The 12,472-nt window shown below is 39.9% G+C and overlaps 1 protein-coding gene across 1 annotated transcript in view; it reads left to right on the top strand.

The window, feature by feature from the left end:
• ANO6 (anoctamin 6) overlaps positions 1 to 12,472 on the top strand; it is a 128,067-nt gene that overhangs the window by 90,535 nt on the left and 25,060 nt on the right. Inside the window, exon 20 of the transcript XR_007905930.1 lies at positions 5,280 to 5,338. The gene's annotated coding sequence lies outside the window, so the exon portion shown is untranslated. The remainder of the gene's footprint in view (positions 1 to 5,279; positions 5,339 to 12,472) is intronic.

The following is a 12,472-nucleotide window of genomic DNA, read 5'->3' as shown; positions in this document are numbered from 1 at the left end:
AGAACAATAAACTCCTGGAATTCAAATACTCTATAAGGAAGAAAGAGAAGTTAAAAAAAAAGTCCCAGAGACTCAGATCTCCCACCAGGCTTGGCAGCAGGGATCCACTGCCATCGCCAGGGCTTGGCCCTGAGATGCCTCAGCAACTGCCTTGGTCCTTCCCATTTCCCAAATGACAGACGTGTCTGTGGGTGTTTGCTGGGCAGTAAGGGACCCACCAGAGTACTCAGCCCAGGCACGATAAATGCATTTTTATCATTTCTGGGGCTTGCTGGGTTACAAACTCAGGTGTGCTGTGAGTGAACCACTGAGCAAACAGTGAGGATGTGGCAATCTCCATCCCTGCTGCTGAAGCCATGCGGCAAACAAAGTAATAGTCATTGAATGAGGTACACTGACATGAAATTTAATTTACTGAGAAAGTACACCACTATTATCAGCTGCTTAGGGAACTCGTTTGGGTGAGTTCTCAGAGGTTGTTACGATTGTTGTTGCCTGTGAAACACAGAGGCATGAGGTGACGTGTTTAGGACTTTGTCTCATGATATCTCACCATCACCCTCAGAGTTACTAAACACCAATTGAACCATGGTAACTGATTACTTGTTTCTGCTGCCTGTCTACTGCAAATCCATGTAAAACCATGTTCACTCTGACCCAGTTTCACCCCTCTGTGAATACTGCTTTCCACGCTGCCACAGGCTACATACAAAAGCTGGGTTGACTCTCATGGCCGGATAACAGTTTGACTCAGGCAGCTAACTCCCCAGCATGACTGAAGCCTCAGTCACCTTAGCCTTACCTTTTCCTGGGAAGCATGCTTGCTGCCAGTCTTTGTGTATCCAGTTTCCCATCCAGTAAACTGTGCATCCTGCAGAAGCAGCCAGGCGTCTTCCCACCTGCTGGCTCAGGCTTTTCGTCGGTGAAAGGCGATTAAGGGAAATGAAGTTGTCCTTCAGCAGTGAAGGCAGTGGAGGGCAGGTCTCCCACTTCCCAGCTTTGTGTTATAACTCTATAAGTGTCAAACAAGGTACTCAGAGTTGTAAAAGAGCGAGTGACTACAAATTTCATTCTTGTAAAGCAAGCAGCGTCAACAGAGCAGGAGATTCTTATTCAGTTCATCAATTATCAAATTGCTCATGCAAATAAAAGCAACTTACTGTACAATATTGAAACACTGACACAGAAACAATAGCCTAGATCTCCACCAGCCTGAGTGCCTCAGCCAGCAGCTACAGTCAGCCTGCTCTAGGCTGTATGTGTTCCTGTGAGACTGATGCTAATTTTAAACAGGGAGACTGGATTAGTTGGGAAAGCTGCATCACACAATGCCATATCACCTACCTGCTTATCAAAGTGGTTGTAAAACACAGATATAGAAAAGATTCTAAGTTATGCCAAGCCCAAGGCAAACAGTAGGGTAGGCAGTTAGGCAGGAGGTGAGAATATCAGGTTGAGGAGCACTCACTCATTTAATAAACTGCTGCTAGTAAGGTTCAATACATGTCACATAATTGCAGTCTATTTCCATTTCTAGCTTTCAGACTTCTATGACTTTGGTGTTACATTCGTTCCTGATTGATATGAAAGGCTACTAGGTGGTCTTCTTAGCCACAGGAATGAGATGTAACTAAGAAAGGATGGAGTTTAAAACAGCATGGGAGGATCCCTTTTAAGAGCATTGACTCCTTTCTAAAATGAAATTATTCACAAAAACTTCTCTTCAGAATAACACATAGCTGGTTTTGGAGTCAAGGTAGGAGCTATTTCCCTGTTGGGGAAAAAAATTAATTGTTGTTGGTTCAGGGTGGTCATAGGGCCCTGGTGCTTGCAGATGCAGACCCAGGAGCACAGGAGCTGCAGCCACAGTCCATCTCATCCTGTCCATCCCACCCCAACAGCAGACAGATGGCCAGCATTAGACATGAGATCCCTGCATTAAGCAGAGGTGGCATAATGAATGTGCCACATTAGGACTCCTCCTAAGCCTTAACTACTGTAAGCTGTTGAAAACATGCTAACATGCCTGTTAGCATAACCAGGGTCAGATTCACAGCATCAGGCTGAGGGTAGTATCCCTCTAATTATCACCACCCACTGGAGTACCCAGCCTGGCTCACGGGATGGAGAAACCAGTGTGCAGCCTCCCCTAGCCTGCACAGCTGCACCCAGCTTTACCAACAACTATTATAACCCAGGAAAGTGTTGTTGCAAACCATGATCTCCTCAAATGTTATTTATTGCCTGGTTCCAAGGATGTTTGTGAATTATGTTGAAAAGTATCTCCCTCTCCTCTGACTTGGAATATTCTCAGACTTTCTGTGACTACCTCTATTTTCATGGGTGGGAAATACGGACAACAGCTGCACCTGCCCGGCCTTCCCTACACTAATGATTTTCAGCCTTTATAACCCAAAAGGCACAGGGCAGAGAGCCCAGCTGTGCAGTCAGCTGGCAGAGAGCTGCAGGTAGCAGCAACTTCCTTTGATTATGTGGTTGTGGACCTCTAAAGGCCCTATAGTGGATCTCAAGGGGTATGTGGATGAGTCCTTCTAGACTACTTATTATTTTTTCTCCTTTTTTATGTCTCCTTTTTACTTATCTCTAAGGGAAACAACCCCAACCTTATTAATTTCGCTTGATGTGAGAGTTTTTCTCTGCTCCAATCATGTTTGTCACCCTTCCCTGAACTATTTTTACTTGTTTTGTTATTACCTGAACGAAGATGGTTGGAACAGCAGAAACAGTTCTCCAGCCACATGACTTGCAAACTACAGAAAAACAGGTCAAGGCTAGACTGAACTCTGAATCAGCTCTAGCAAGGTCAGTGGAGTTACCTTAGGAATGAGTATACTCCTCTTCGGTTGTTTCTTGCCAAATTCATGGTCCCTAGTATGGCTTAGGCTGTGAAAAGCAACTATTTTTGACAACAACTTGTCCATAGTGCATGCAACTGAAGTCACATCACACATATTTTAGCTGGAAATGTGGATACACACAAGCCATACTAAGCATTTTAGCAAAATCATGCCTAAGGCTGTCTGTACAGCATTGCAACACATGACCAGAGAAATGAACTGGCCATCTCAGAGTCCTGTTCAGATTACTACCAAAAGGAAGAGACAAGAAACCCACTGCCAATTAATTAGGGCCCTGCCTTCTGTTCCCATGGCTTGTGTCATCCAGTGCTGTCTATCAGGTTTTGATCTTCTTGTTCTCCATACACAGATTTTTTCTTGTTTTTATTTTTACTAAATCCTTCATTTTGAGGCACCAATCAATACCATAAATTAATAATATACCACTCAGGATATGCTGCTTTTCACTTCCATTTCAAATTGCCTTGTTTTGCCATTGTGCTCAAGAATAAATAGGAGACCTTGATTTTCTAAAACATTTATTATATCGTGCATCTTCCACTCCCTGTTGACTCTATTCATACATTTACTTTTTTTATTTGCTTTCTGAATCAAGCAGCTGTGGTCCCTCCATCTCTCTTTATATGGAAATATTTCCAGGCTTTTAGACGATGTCTATTGGTATGGCAAGACTCTGCTTTGTCCAGCTACACTGTAACATAAAGGAAACCTGATGGGATACAAACCCAACTGCCCATTGAGTATAATAATGAGTTTTCTTTGTGTATGTTCTCAGGCTTTAGTGATTTCCAGTCAGGTAAAAAAATTTGGATCAGTATCTTGAGTGGTGCCATTCTTCCTACACCCTACAGCCCTTGCAGTGCTTTATGTGATCTGTGGCAGCTGACAGTAGTTCTTCCAGACCTTCTCAGCTGCTGAGGCTTTTTTCATCCAAGAATTTAGGGGAATGTAGAAAAAATGTAAGATGGAGGTGTAGGGAACCAAACAGGCATGATCAGAAGAAGTGAACTGAGCTGAGCCACATAACAGAACACTACTGGAATAACCCATCACTGCTCTACCTCACAGCAACACCTTCCCAGCCTGGACCTGCAAGATCTTCCCTCAGGCAGATGCTTTTGATTTGGCAGTGACTATAATTGCTTTCTGTATTAAGGATGCACAGTGCAATACGGTGATTTGTATTCTGTAAGTCAGTGTTAAAAAAGAAGAAACCAGCAAAAGCCGAAACAGATTTCTAGTGATGTCTATATTAGTGCTGAGCTCAGAAAGGTTTCCCCAATCCTGAATTTCTTCATCAAGAACCAATGAAAACACTGGCAGTAGCCCAGTTTCATGCAAGTGATCCAGGTTTTATGAATCCCTACAGAGAGCCTACTCTCCAGCTGTAATCACAACTCCTCCTCTAACTGCACCAGAGCACCCATGTCCTTCCCCTCCATGGGGCTCAAGGATGACTTCCTTCTCTACTGATGCAGAGAGCAAAGGGCTACACAGACAGAACATGCCAGTTCCCAGTTGGACTCCGCTGAATAAGAGTGTCACAGATCTCTGTAAGATTTGCAGGCATAGCTAGCCAAAGGGATATTCATGAATTCTCACTTTGAATGCTGTCCCCTTGAGATTTTTTTTTCAGTACTTGCAAACCTGCCAGCTTTTTTAACATATAAATAGGAACATTTAGTAAGAAAACAGGGACATGATTCTAACTCTATCAAAATACATCTGATAGAAAGAGCTTTCAGGAGAAAAAGAATTGAAAAGATTCACTGCTTTTAAAGAATGGTTAAAACCCCATCTTTCATTACAGCAAGACCCAGGAGGAATGGCCTTGATCCCTCAATATTATTGGAGCAAAGGCAGTTAATACCTACTTCTAGAGCAGGAACAGTAGCTTTTTTACAGAATTCTTTAAATTACTTCCAGGGTTATTAAAGTCAATTGTAAAACAGCACTGCGTTTACCTAACCAAAATTTCCCCATCAGATCACTCCACAAAAGGTTTTAGAAGTTGCAATACCAAGTGTTGCAATTCTGAACTTTTGACACTTTCAACTGCTTCATGCTACTAACTTTGGGAACCTTAGCCAGGAACAAAAATCTTGCAGAGCTCCTCTGAAGTTAATGGAGAACTCCAGGCAATAATTCGGGCTGACTGTTACATGAGATAAATCCAAGATCTTGGCCCCCAGAGAAATAACCAGCCATGGGTTATATACTAGGATCCCCATTGAATATGTGGAGACATCCACGTGCCTCTGAATGGGATCTAGGAAAACCACCAGAAGGGAACGGGAACCATCTCACCTAGCTGGCACTAAAGAGCTGCGGATGAAAACCTTTTCACCCTCAGTCCCAGGAAGCTGCTGATGCAACCTTCTCGGTTTCCTTGCTTTCTAGGAGCAGTGAGGATACCCATCCAGGTCTGAGGGAACCTTGGCCACCACTCTCTGCCCAAGGTAATTTTAACCTACATCTTTTTGTAGCTACCAGCATATAATTGGATGTTGCTCTCCAGTTTCTCCAGGTTAATTTTTCCATGAAATGATTGCACGTCTGTTGGGCTAGCAAACCAGAAAATGCCTGTCTAATCTAGTCACTTGGAGTAGGTATGGAAGACCATTTCATTACAGATTCTGCTCTCAAGATTATTTGGTTATTTGATATGAAACATTGATTGGAGAAGAAATCAAAACATTGATCTGACAGAAGAAATGGTCTTGTTTAGTGGATATCTGAAAATACCTACCTACTCTCAGCAAGGAGATCGTGTTGGTCATGTTCCCAACCTATCATTCAAAAAATTAAGGACTTTTCTGGAAGAAACATAGATGCCTAGAGACTTATGATCCTGCAAGGTCAGCTAGCAACAGAAAAGAAATTTTAAGTATTTAATTATGGTTTGATATCCTTGTAAGTATAGTAGGATGTAGGATGTGCTAGAGATACTATTGCTTCCAGCTTTCTCTATGACACAAATCCCAGAGGGAAGTCCTCTGCAAAGAAAGAGGATACACTGGACTCATTTAGTCTTGTTCCCTGTCCCACATATAGATGGAGGCACACATGTAGCATACTGCCATTCTTATTTCAAAATTATATAAATAAGTATGTCATTTTTGAATGACATGAGGAATGAGCTGGCCTGCTATCTACCTACCAGTCACCATGGCATACTGGCATAGCATGTTGGCCAAATAAATAAATACGGGTTTACCTATTAGTAGTAGTTTACCTATTAGTCTGAGAAATAAATCTCACAATGGGCAGATCTGTTTTAAAATGTAAACATACTACTGGAAGACAACATTATGCCACCTATGAGATTACTGGAGTTATGTTCAAGACTGGGAAGAGACTAGACAAAATTATATGAGGATCACCACTGAAGGGAGTGGAAAATCACGTATTTAAGCAAGTAAGTAGCCTGAAGAAAATAAAACATCCACATAAAACAATGAAAAAGTGGGCCAGATGAAAATAAAAGACAGCACAGGAACACAGAAAATAGAAAAAATATAGAAAAGAAGAAGAGCCACCAAGGTCACCATCTGGCAAAGATGTCTCTGAAAAGCATTTTAATGCACTGGAAAAGAACTGTCTTCTATTCCTTCCCATGTACTAGGGTTTTTTTCTGATTACAGAGCTTTTACAAAATGCTTTTGTGCAATACATTCTTTATTTTATAAAGCTCTCATATAAACTGCACACATAATATATAAACATATTTTATAATATGATAACTCATTCTTTAACTTCACTGTGAAAATGTAAATTATCTGGTTTTCAGTAATAAGGAGGAGATCAGATTCAGGTTAATGAGAAGATTTGATTAACCTTCTCCACAGTCATTGACTTGTCATGGTCCATCAGTCAGCCATGCCTAAATAGGGTTTCCAAATGAATTAAAGCCATACCTTAACATGTATTTATAGAAACAATCATAGGCCACCAAATAAAATCTGTGTTAGTCAATGAACTTCAGACAAACCATGCTTAGAGCATTCAAACACATAAAGATGCACGTCACATGATCAAATCATTAGAGTTTACAGTCTTTCTGGTATTATATACCAAAGGAGAACTGGATCATAGGAAGAAAAAGGGTTGCAAGCAGTTAAAAAATACCCAGAGATTTTCACTTCTCAATAAAAACAATTCTGCACAGTAGTAACTGAAAGATCATAGTAGTTACTGAAAGATAACAGTGTTTAGCAATTGGAAAATGACATTCTTGTATGTAATATTAGTTGTTGCTCTTAATCCAGTTAGCAGCAGTGAGAAGGTAGCTGTATTATTAAACACTCTTGTGTTCTTATGGAACAAGGGCTGGAGTTTGAAAAGCCAAAGTGAGGAGGTAAGATAGATTTCCTTCCCTCTGTTAAACCGCCCCAATAGAACAGTGGCAAAATTCCTTCTGCCACTGCCTTTCCAATATCTGTTACAGAGATAAATACACATGTCCTTTTCTAAAGAACCAAGTAAATACCTGAAATGCCATTAACTCTTAAAACATAAAAACAGAACCAAAACCACAATGTGCAGGTGGAGCCCAGATGTTGGTCTTTCAGGTACTCACAGGGGTCATTTTGAAAAAAGATGTGTTAAAACACTTCATGACATGTTTAGACCATAAATCAGGCACTAGTTTCCAAAGATTAAGAACTGTTCCTGTGGGTGGGCCACTATATAATATTTCTTTGGAACCTAGGGAGTTGCTAACTGTGCAAGAAATGGTAACAGCTTCATCAGACTAGAGGCCTGCCAAAATATGGTAAGTCTTCTGTTCCTGTGATTACTAATAGAGCAAGGACAATAATTCATTACCAGTAATCTGCTGGATAACTGTTGATTTTTATCTTTATGAACTGTCACCGACAAAAGTTCAAACTTTCAAATATGGCTATTATTCAAAATTAGATTTTATTCCCTCTATAAAAATCTCCCAGAGATTAGAATACTCATTAAGATAAAAAAATTGAGAGTATGGACCGCATTAGTAGGCTATATGTTGTTTCAGGCTTCAGTCAGGCTCTTATCTGCAAATAAATATCAAAGGGAAAATTGATAGCATTTAATATTACAAATTAATATGTGATGGAAAATTAACTTATGAAGCAAAGACAATAAATGATGCCTTTTGTGTATTCTCATGATGCAAAGTTGCAAAAAATTGTAGAAAACCAAATCATAGTATGTGCTGAATTTCAAGTGCCACATATTCACAAGTCTAGCCAAAGGATAGACCCAGCCCACCAGCTGTATTGAGGGAAGCATCTGACCAGCAACTTGGTTCTTCAGCATGACTGTCTTAATTATGCTTTGCTAATTATGTTATTGACCTTCCTCTGAGGAATCTCATCTCTTGTGAAAACAGTAGTAACTCAATTAATTTAAAAATGGAAGGTGTTTCCTCTATTTTTAATGAAGCAGAAAGCGTTCTAAAAATGGTGTGAAAAGAAAGGGTACCAGAGCACAAATACCTCTGCTGCCTATATTCAGCCATTGCAGACCAATGGAAATTATTCTCTTTCTTTTTACCAAAACTACAGACTGTGAGCAGAAATAGGCAAACTACATATTCACCATAATAATTGGAAAAGAATATGTGCCTAATGTAGGTCATCGCTTTACTGAATCTAATCCCCTATGATCAGAATACTGTTCTTTTTCCAAAAAAAAAAAAAATTGACCAGTGTCAACAATATCAAATCAATACAAACAAGAACAAATCTTTAGAAGGTAGGTAAAGATTAGGTTCTCGTTAGCAGAACATCAGACCATAAGGATTCAGGTCAGCTAAACATTTTAAAAGACTATTTGTTAAAATAACCAAAAGACATAGTCGAACCTCTCTCAAACATGCTGTGAGCTGTCAGCCTGCCAGGGATTCAACAAGGCCCACAGAAAGAGGAAAGCTAGGTGGGCTTGGTAGCCACAAACAGGATCTCAGGGACATTCCCCCTGCATGGGCTTTCCTCGTGAGAACAAATAGGAGCAGCTCAAAGGTAGTAGGGGAATATTTAGGACAAAACAATGAAATAGGTAGTAATGAATCAGCAGGACGGTATGGTATTTCTCCACAATTGCAAAAGAACTGCTAACTGCAGGGCACAACCTACCCCTTAAATGGTGCTAAGGGGATAAAAAGGTAGATGTGAACTCACTTTTGGAAAAGAAAAATAGAAAAGGTCCAGAGATCTATAGACCAGTAATTCTGACTTGGGAACACTGACATGGGGAACTTATTATAAAGCCTAGAACTAAGAGACACCGGGCAAACATGATACAATTGGAAAAAATACTATGACTTCTGTAGGGAGAAAATCTTAGCTCATATATCCACTGAGCTCCTTGGAAAGAGCCAGTGAGACCACAAATTGTGGTGGTGCTGTCAATGCAGCATGCATTGTTTCCAAAGAAGTTTTGACAAGGCCCCTCCCAAAAGATTCCTAAATAAATAAAGCTCTTGTAGTAAAAAAGGAAGAGTAGGAACAAAAGGTCATTTTTTTAAAATTTTTTTTTGTTTCAGAAAAGTGATTTCCAGGGCAGTCCCACCAGCATCTATGAATCTGTGTGCTCCATTTACTCATAAATCATCTGAAAAAAAGTGAATAGCAGCATGACAGAGTTTGTGGATGATACAAAATAGTTTAGGGCAATATAAACAAAGGGTGTCTGCAATGTGACAGAGACAGCTCACCATCCAACACACATGGGATTTATCTTACCTAACCAAAGCATAGCTGGTAGAGAAACCAAGAACCACCTGAGGCTCATTTCATACTCAGTGGAGAGAAATAGGCACTTTTAAGGCTTGATTCACCTGCTCTGTTTGGAGGAATCATAGCCCTGGAGATTCCTCTTTCTCTCTGCTGTCTGTAATGGGATTGCATGGTGACTGGCTCAGATGACGTTTATCTACATTTAGTCTGATGAACAGTGTCTGAGTATGCAGGCAGTAAAATAACAGACAAAATTCAATGTCAATAAATGTAAAGTAATGAATATTGAGGGAAACAACTTTAACTAGACATATATAACTTAATGGATTTTAAATTGGCTATTACCTTACAGAAAAGGGAACTAGGAGTCACTGCTGGTAGGTTTGTGGAAGCTCTCAGTTCACTGTTGACAGTGGTCAGAAGGACACACAGCTTTGTCAAGTGTCAGATATCTGGGGACATCGAGTGCTTACAACACAAGTACAATTTAGCACAGGTCAGGTGGGAGCTTTATTAACTGTGATCATAGGGAAAAAACATTTGGACAGCATTGCTTTCTCTGCTCCCCTGTGTGCTGCCAAGTGATTGCAGAGATCCAGTCTATAGACTGTGTCAGTATGAAGGAAAGGAATAAAAATCAAACCAGAAATGTAATGATGATGTGAAATTACCCTGAAATTACCTCACTGGTGACCATTCAGGTCCTGTTATTTAAAAAATCCTTGAAGAAATGGTACAGGTGTAGGAGAAAGACAGTGGGGATGGTCCAAAGGTGGGAACACCTTCCAAATGGGGAAATATCAAATCAGTCGGACTCATTATGGGGGAAAAGACATTTAAGGTCAATAAAATCAGGAGTGGTCAGGAGAAGTTGCTTGCTTACTCACTCTGTTGCAATTCTATGCTAGAACTGGCTTGTCATCACAGGCATGTGGACAACAGTATCAGTCGGTACCTACAGTAGTGAAAGCCATGAAACACTACTGCACTGCAGCCAGCTCCCAGCAGGAGGGGTGGGGTGTGAGTGTGGGTGGGAACATCAGAAGGAAGACCTTCAGGGAAAACTAGAGGTGAGAGAGCAAACAGAGAGAGAAGAGTTGTCACTCACCGTACAACATGCAATTGGAGAGGCAGGGGACAGCTGAGAGAGGCTGTGCAGAGTGAAGGATTTAGACAGAGAGCTGAGGGAGACATGTGTAATGGAAGATAAATCAAATAAACATGGTTTCTTAATCCTCTAATAGCAGTGTCAAAGTAGAAAGACAGCATACTTGCCCAGCTGCCTAGTGTGAATGCCAGGGCAGTATGTTCCCTTGATGGAGGTAGAGTGTCCAGAGATAACCTTTAACACCAGGCCAGTGAGTAATCACCTGGGGCATCATTTAAGGGGAAAAGTTTAAAAGGGTCCTAGTAATGCACACTGAAATGGAAAACTGTGACAAAGGGTAGGGAACACTGTAGATCTAACAGATTGATCAGAACTGTGATCTTTCCACAGCAAATGACCTCAGAAAAACCCTGCAAAACTGGATTATGTTTTATAAATACATATTTATATATAAATATAGAATATTTTAACAGTCTGAATATAGGCATTTGGGAAAATGTCTAAGCCGTTGATTGAAGATAGATTCTTCAGGACTGCCAAAACTGCAAATCCAACAACATGCAACAAAAAAACTGTGAATTGACAGTTTCCATGTTGGAGACTTTCCAAACAGAGTAAGAGTATGAAAAATATCAGAAGAAAAATTAAAACCAAAAAGAAATCATCTTCCAAGCCCTTCAGAACGGGTATGCAACAGCTTCATGCAAGAAAGAAAGTAGATGTATTTCCAGATGTTGCAACCACTTAGAAAAACATTATATTCTGTCCTGCTTGAAAGAAAATAATAGAGCTGACTCAATATTCAACAGACCTGTACTAATGTGGGATTAAACATAATATTTAAACCACAACCTTTGCAGAGATTGGAGAAATGCAGACATAATCCTTGCTGGAAAGAGGTACAAGCGTAATTTTCTTTATGGACTCTGCAGTACTTGTTCCCAGAGAAGTAGAGAGAGCAGAGGCTGGGCAGGGACAACAATGGTAGTGGCATTGGCTGTGGTGACTCTATTTCTCCCTGGATCCCACCATGCCACTGCTGACACTGAAATGTTCAGCACATCCCAGGAATTTGCCCATCCAAACACAGAGCGCAAAGTCTCTGCATTTTTATTTTTTTGCCTCTCCCATGTTCAGAAACTCATGCTGGATGATCTAAACCTTTGTGGTTAACAGCTTATTTAATAAAATATTGATTTCTTTTTTCCTCATGCTTTAGAAAATAGAATTTTCAAGCAGTTTGATTAAGTACTGTAGTTTCCTCAAACTATTTTCGAGGTCTAAGTGAAAGTCTAAATCCTAAACTGATTGTTTCCTATTAAATTATATCCACATTTTCTACAAATCCCATAAAAATAAAGTATGCCTACCAAGGTCATCAGTAAAGGAGAACACAACTTTTTTGATATCTCCAACAGTACAGGTCCATCTACAGCTACACATGGAAAAGTGAGTGAGCGTAGTTTTGAGAAGAAAATACCCTCACCAAAAAACAGAGGTGTGAAGAAATAAAATCTGTAATAGTTACTTGCTGAATATAACCAACCAAAGTTAAAACTAAATTTTATGTATATCTCAAAGGAAAAAAAATAGCATGTGTAATTTGAATAGCATAAAGTAAGTGCAATTAGATAGTATGTAAAAGAAATGTGTACATTATTACTGCTATTTAATGAATTATAAATTTAGTATTAGAGATGAAGATGTACTATGAAGTAAGGTATATTAATTTGATTCATCTCTTGAAAAAATTTGAAAAC

This window comes from Manacus candei, unplaced genomic scaffold, assembly GCF_025592945.1.
Source record: "Manacus candei isolate 608988 ecotype Guabito, Panama unplaced genomic scaffold, ASM2559294v1 h1tg000043l, whole genome shotgun sequence".
Lineage (NCBI taxonomy): Eukaryota > Metazoa > Chordata > Aves > Passeriformes > Pipridae > Manacus > Manacus candei.
The sequence above is the reverse complement of the archived record's forward strand: the minus strand, read 5'-3'. Positions and strand labels throughout refer to the sequence as shown.